Raw genomic sequence first — 6,405 nt, 5'->3', positions numbered from 1 at the left:
ACCTTCACAGTGTCACCTTGTTTGGAAAAAGGACCTTTACAGATATAATTAAGTTAAAGATCTCCAGATGAGATCATCTTGGATTATCTGGGCAGGCCATAATCATAATTCCAGTGACAAGTACTCTTGTAAGACAGAAAAGACACAGACACAGGAGAAAGCCATGTACAGAGTGAGAATACTGGAGCCACAGCCACAGAATGCCTGGAGCCACCAGAGGCTGGAGAAAGCAAGGAACAATTGTCCCCTAGATCCTCCAGCCTGAACATGGCCCTACTAATACCTTGAATGACTTCTGGCCTCCAGATTTGGGAGAGAGTAAATTTCTGTTGTTGCAAGCCACCCGGTTTGTGGTAATTTGTTATGGCAACCTTAGAACCCTAGTGTGCCATCTCTTCGCTTCTTGACTTTTAGATCTTTTTTTTAAAATTTTTTTTTAATTTTCTTATTTATTTATTTACGATAGTCACACAGAGAGAGAGAGAGAGGCAGAGACACAGGCAGAGGGAGAAGCAGGCTCCATGCACCAGAAGCCCGACGTGGGATTCGATCCCAGGTCTCCAGGATCGCGCCCTGGGCCAAAGGCAGGCGCCAAACCACTGCGCCACCCAAGGATCCCTTGACTTTTAGATCTTGAGACATCTGTGGCTTCTCACTCATCCAACCCTATGTCTCAAATAAATCCTCTGCTCCGGGCTGATGCCCCTTCATGGCCTTCTGTATGGGACCCTCAGATCCTTAATGCTTCCATGTTGCTTCCTATTTACTGGTAAGTAGATATGCTATCCCAACTGAATTCCCCCTCAAAGGGGAATCGTCTTTTGAGGTGGTGTAATGCAGGGAAGGAGACAAGCTCTACAAGGACATGGGGTGGTGTGGGCAGGGCCCCTTTGTCCATATTTTTGTTCCTTGTCATATTTTCTCCTCTTTTTACCCTTCCCTGTGTTGTCACTATTAAAGAGCACACCTGAAGCTTACTGCTTACATGAGTCATGCCTGGTCCTTGGGCACCATCTATAATAGAAGAGTATTAGACAAGTTGACCTCTTTCTCTCCTAAGTCTCCTATATAAGGTATAGTAAAATCTATGTATGCCAGAAATTTTCTTGAGCACCTACTAAGTGCTAAACATTGCCCCAAGAGCTGGGGCTATAGTGGTAATATAGATGTGTTGCCTTACCTCATAGGGTAGACTCTTCTTGGGTTGGTAGATACTGTGCTTGCCCACTTGGACTTGAGTAAGGCCACATAGCTATTGACAGGCTGTCCAGGATTCAGATTTACTTCTGTCTGACTTCAAAGTTCAGGATTTCCACCATAACTGGTGCCTTAGTCATAGTTTTGGCAGTAGATGATAGTGTATTCAAATGGTATAACTGAGGAGAGTTTAATAAGAGAAAGTTTACAAGGGTGTAGACAAGGTTAAGAAAAACCAAACAAGGGTTGGCGCTGTGTCCCAGTGCTTGCACCAACAGGGAGGTTGCCTGGGTCTGAATAGGTGACATCAGGAAGTGGTTAGCAAAACCTGGGAGAGTACCTGTGCCTGCAAGGAGGGTGGGCAGGCAGGAGTCATGCCCTCTGGTAGAGGGCCAACCCACAGCAACCCTTAAGAAGAGATTTGGGAGGATAAAGACCCTAATTTCACACTTCTCCCCTTTCCATCTCCTGCCCATGCTTCCCACTGGCCAAATTCCACCAGAAGCCAGAGGATAAGGGAGGTCAGATGGTACATGCCTTAGAGGTAGGTCTGGTGTCACAGAAAAGGATGCAGCGGTGAAAAGTAGATCTGAGGGGACAAATGAAAAATGCCCAGCACACCAGTGCTTTTCAAATATTACTCATTTAAATACTATCTTCGTGAATTCATCATATGCCACATGTACTACACACTCACTTGTTCTTAATATTTTAAAGATATTTAATAAATTTTTAAAATTTTCCCATTCTTGCTGTATTAAACGTATTGATAGTAATGAGTATTAATAAATGTACTAATAGTAATTAAAGTAAATGCCACTACCTTAAATTGAAGAAAACTATTGAAAACTCACTGGAAAGAAATCAAGTTTAGTAAGCTTTTTAAAAATTTTTTAATTTTTGTTCTTAAGTTCAGTAAGCTTTTAAAAATAAATACTAATTTATCTTATGAGGTCCTGTATAGTCTAGACCCCACCTGCCTCTCCAGTGTCCTCTGCCCCACCCCTGCTGCATGCTTTCGTCCCTCCATTTCAGCCACACTCCCACCTACCACATTCCCTCAACATAGATCACTGACAGACTACAATCCAAAATGCCAGGGAGCCTGAGTAACACAACAAATATAGGATAATCAGTTAAAAACAAGAACTATGCTTTCATGAGAAAGATCCTAGAATTGCAGTAGTATCACTAAAGGTTTTGTCATTGATCTGGATAACTAGGTTCTTGTCCTGACACCAAAGTTTAATTAAGTCTCTGGTCTTAGATCAAATATTTAGCAGATATGTGACTCAGTTTCTCATGGAGGCAGGGAAGGAAATGTGGGCACATATGCCAGCAGCTCTCCACCCCCACAACTTTCAAAAGGGAAAATAATTACTGCCAAGAACATAATAGATGTACTAAATCAGCTGCCTAGATCGTTGAATGCAATTCATGGTTGCATTTGTTCTGTGATGGGAATATTGCAAAATTTCTTCCAAAAACATACCTCCACCAAATCCAAACTCTCTATGACCAACTGGATGTCTCAGTCATGCTACATTTATTTATAGCTCTCCTTAGCAGAAAGAAAGAAAGAAGGAAAGAAAGAAAGATAGAAAGAAAGAAAGAAAGAAAGAAAGAAAGAAAGAAAGAAAGAAAGAAAGAAAGAAAGAAAAAAAGAAATATCCAGTATAGATATTTATGGACAAATGGGATAACACATAGAGAGGTATGGCACTTCGGATGATGTTTACTTTCCTTGGGGGCTTTACCTCTTCACCTCCTCTCAGATGTGTGGGAGGAGTTGGACCCATCCAGGCTTCATTCCATTGGCCAGTGATGTCACGAAGCAATCAGAATCAGGAGACAGAGCTGGGGACATTTGCTTCCAATTGTGCCCTTTTCTGCTAGACTAGAATCTGGGAGGATGAACTTGATATCTTGAATGATCCACGCTCCTCATTTCTGCCCCCTGCTCTATGCCCTGAAGAAACCTGGTCTGCACAGTAAGTTCCCCCTGACTTCTAGTTGAATCCATTCAGTTACGAGTACCAACAGGAGACCACAGGGAGGGAGAAGAGGAAGGTTGGGGTATTATTCCCCTGACTTCTCAGTCAGGGTCTCCTCCACTGAAGATCACAGCTCCTGTGAGATAGTCCTCTCTAAGTTTTGGCGACTTATCCCTTCTCCCACCTTTGATCTTTTTAACACCGTCCATTTAGTACACTTACCCTAGACTGGCTACTTGGAGTGCCATTATCTTTCCTATCTTTGACCCTGGCTAAAAGAGGGTGAAGGGCTGGAGCTGCTCACAGCCTTCAGGTTATCTTGTGGAGTCTGAGAGAAGATCAACGTGAAGGGGACCAGAGTCAAGGGAGCCAAAGGGACTGAGTCTTGCCCTTTTTGGCTGAGACCTGACTTTAGGTTATGGCTGAGACTGTCACATACACTAGTTTTTCAGTTGTGTAAGCCACTTTATTTTCTTTTTCGCTCCAAACATTTTAAGTTGGTGTTTCAGTTGCATCAAACAGAATGACTCTTAATTAAGGTATAACTAAAAATACAGCTGTAAAGTGAAGATGCACGGGTCCCCCATCCTAAAGAATCTCCATTTGACCTAAACACAGAAATACCTTCCAGTTCTGTCTCCCTGAGGCCTGACCCTACAGTAGATGGTATTTTCATGTTTTATAAGATTCTATCTCCCTTACACAATATGTGTATACTTATAATATTCAGCATTTTAAAAAAGATTTTATTTATTTATTCACAGAGCGACACAGAGAATGGGGAAGAGACACAGGCAGAGGGAGAACCAGGCCCCCCTCAGGGAGCCTGATGTGGGACTCGATCCTGGAACTCTGGGATCATGCTGTGAGCCCAAGGCAGACGCTCAACCCGTGAGCCACCCAGACGTCCCCATATTCACCATCTTTATTCAAGTTAGCATGGGTGAGTCTCTGCTCCTTGGAGCAAAATGAACATAATAAAACAGTTCCCATTTTACAGATAACAAAATGGATGCCAAGATAAATGAACAAACTTTGTTTAAGTAAACCTGGACTTGGCAGTTAGGTCTTCTGGCCCAGGACCTTTCTATGTTCCCTTTACCCCCCTCCCTTATGCTTTTCTCTTCCCATCTGCCATAGACTCCTGTGGCCCTGTTGCCCTGGTAGCCTAGGACATGTCACATTATCTCAAGGCCTTGATGCTTGCCAACTGTCAGAGAAGGAAAGTCATCGGCTTGTCTTTCTCTGAGTTTCCATCTCTTGCCTGTATACTCACTTGGCGTTTAGCATGTGCAAAACTCTATGAAGGTCCTGAGGATGCTTAATAATATTAACATGTACTTTTATTGAGCTCCTCAAGTATTCATAACTTGCCTTTTCAGATGAGAGTAAATTTATCTTTGAAAAATCTATAGTGCCTAGCAGAGTATTTAGCTCACATTAAAAAATCAGTAAGTATCCACTGATAAGATTGACTAAAAGGCTTTTATATTAGGCAAATGCTGGCTAAGCTGCTGGAACAAAATTAAGGCAGCTCCAACATGATTGAAGTTTATTTCTCTCCCACTGCCCACAGGATTGCAGGCAGTTCAGAGTAAGTATCTGTTCTAAGGAGTCATCCAGCGACTCAGGTTCTAACTTCTTGCTCTGCTATCTTCTAGGGTATTTTTGTTCCCATAATCAAAACTGGCTCACTAGCTGGCTCACTGGCTTAGAGTGTATCACAATCACATTCTGCCCTAATGATAGGAGGAAAGGTAAAGTGAAGGGAAAGCAGGTAACTTCCCTTATTAAAATATGATTCAAAAATAAAAAATAAAAAAAATAAAATATGATTCAAGGGGTGCCTGGGTTGCTCAGGCGGTTAGGCCTCCAACGTTTTTTTTTTTTTTTTTTTTTTTTTTTTTTAAGATTTTATTTATTTGAGAGAGAGAGAGAGAAAACACAAGCAGGGGCAGACAGAGAGGAAGAAGTAGACTCCCTGCTGAGCAGGGAGCCTGATGTGGGCCTCAATCCCAGGGCCCTGAGATCATGACCTAAGCCAAAGGCAGACACTTACCTGGCTGAGCCACCCAGGCACCCCAGGCCTCCAACTTCTAATTTCAGCTTAGGTCATGATCTCAGAGTCATGGGATCGAGACTTGTGATTGGCTTGGCATTCGGCCGGGAGTCTGCTTGAGGCTTCTTTCTCTCTCTTTCCTTTTGCCTACTTATGCTCTTTTTCTCTCAAATTAATAAATAAATCTTTAAAAAATAAAAAGCAAAAATAAATAAGATAAAACATGATTCAAATGAGCACATATTTCTGCTTGTAGCTCATTGACTAAAACGTTGTCACACGGTCACACTGACTTGCAAGTGATACAGGGAAATATAGAATCTAAATGGACAGCTATGTGGTCAGATATAACTTAGGATTCTATTGCTAAAAGAAAGACGAGGAGCCATTTGATCACTAAATGTTCGCCAAATGACTACGCAGGAAAATAAAATGGTACGTTCACCCAAGTGAGCTTTTTGGTCATTCCTCTCCTAGGTATTTACCTAAGAGTAATGAAAACATGTATCCACAGAACGACTGTACAGAAATTTTCACAGGAGCCTTATTCATAATAGCCAAAACCAAGAAACAAACCAAGTGTCCATCAACAGGAGAATGATGAAACATGTTGTAGGATACTCATACAATGGAATGCCCTCAGCAATACAGAGGAACAAAGTACTGATACCTGAAACAACCAGGGCTGGCTTACCCATTGGGCACAGCAGGCATAGTGCCCAGGCCCATGACAATACTCTAATTTCTTTAAAACCAAGAGGAAAACAAAAAAGAACTTTTAGGCTGAAGAAAAAAACATTTTACTAACATATATTACAAATATATTTGCTGTTATAGTAACATGGTTATATGATATAAATTCTTTCTTTCTTTCTTTTTTTTTTTTTATTAATAAAGGGGCCCATGGGATGCTTGGGTGGCTCAGCAGTTGAGCATCTGGCTTCAGCTCAGGGCATGATCCTGAGTCTGGGGATCGAGTCCTGCATCGGGCTCCCTGGAGGGAGTCTATTTCTCCTCCCTCTGCCTATGTCTCTGCCTCTCTCTCTCTGTGTCTCTCATGAATAAATAAATAAAATCTTTCAAAAAAAAAAAAAGGAGGGGGTCCATGAAGTCACTAGGGTTCATGAAGGTCATAATGTAGCCCTACAAACAATA

The sequence above is a fragment of the Vulpes vulpes genome, chromosome 11 (genome assembly GCF_048418805.1).
Source record: "Vulpes vulpes isolate BD-2025 chromosome 11, VulVul3, whole genome shotgun sequence".
NCBI classification, from domain to species: Eukaryota; Metazoa; Chordata; class Mammalia; order Carnivora; family Canidae; genus Vulpes; species Vulpes vulpes.
The sequence above is the reverse complement of the archived record's forward strand: the minus strand, read 5'-3'. Positions refer to the sequence as shown.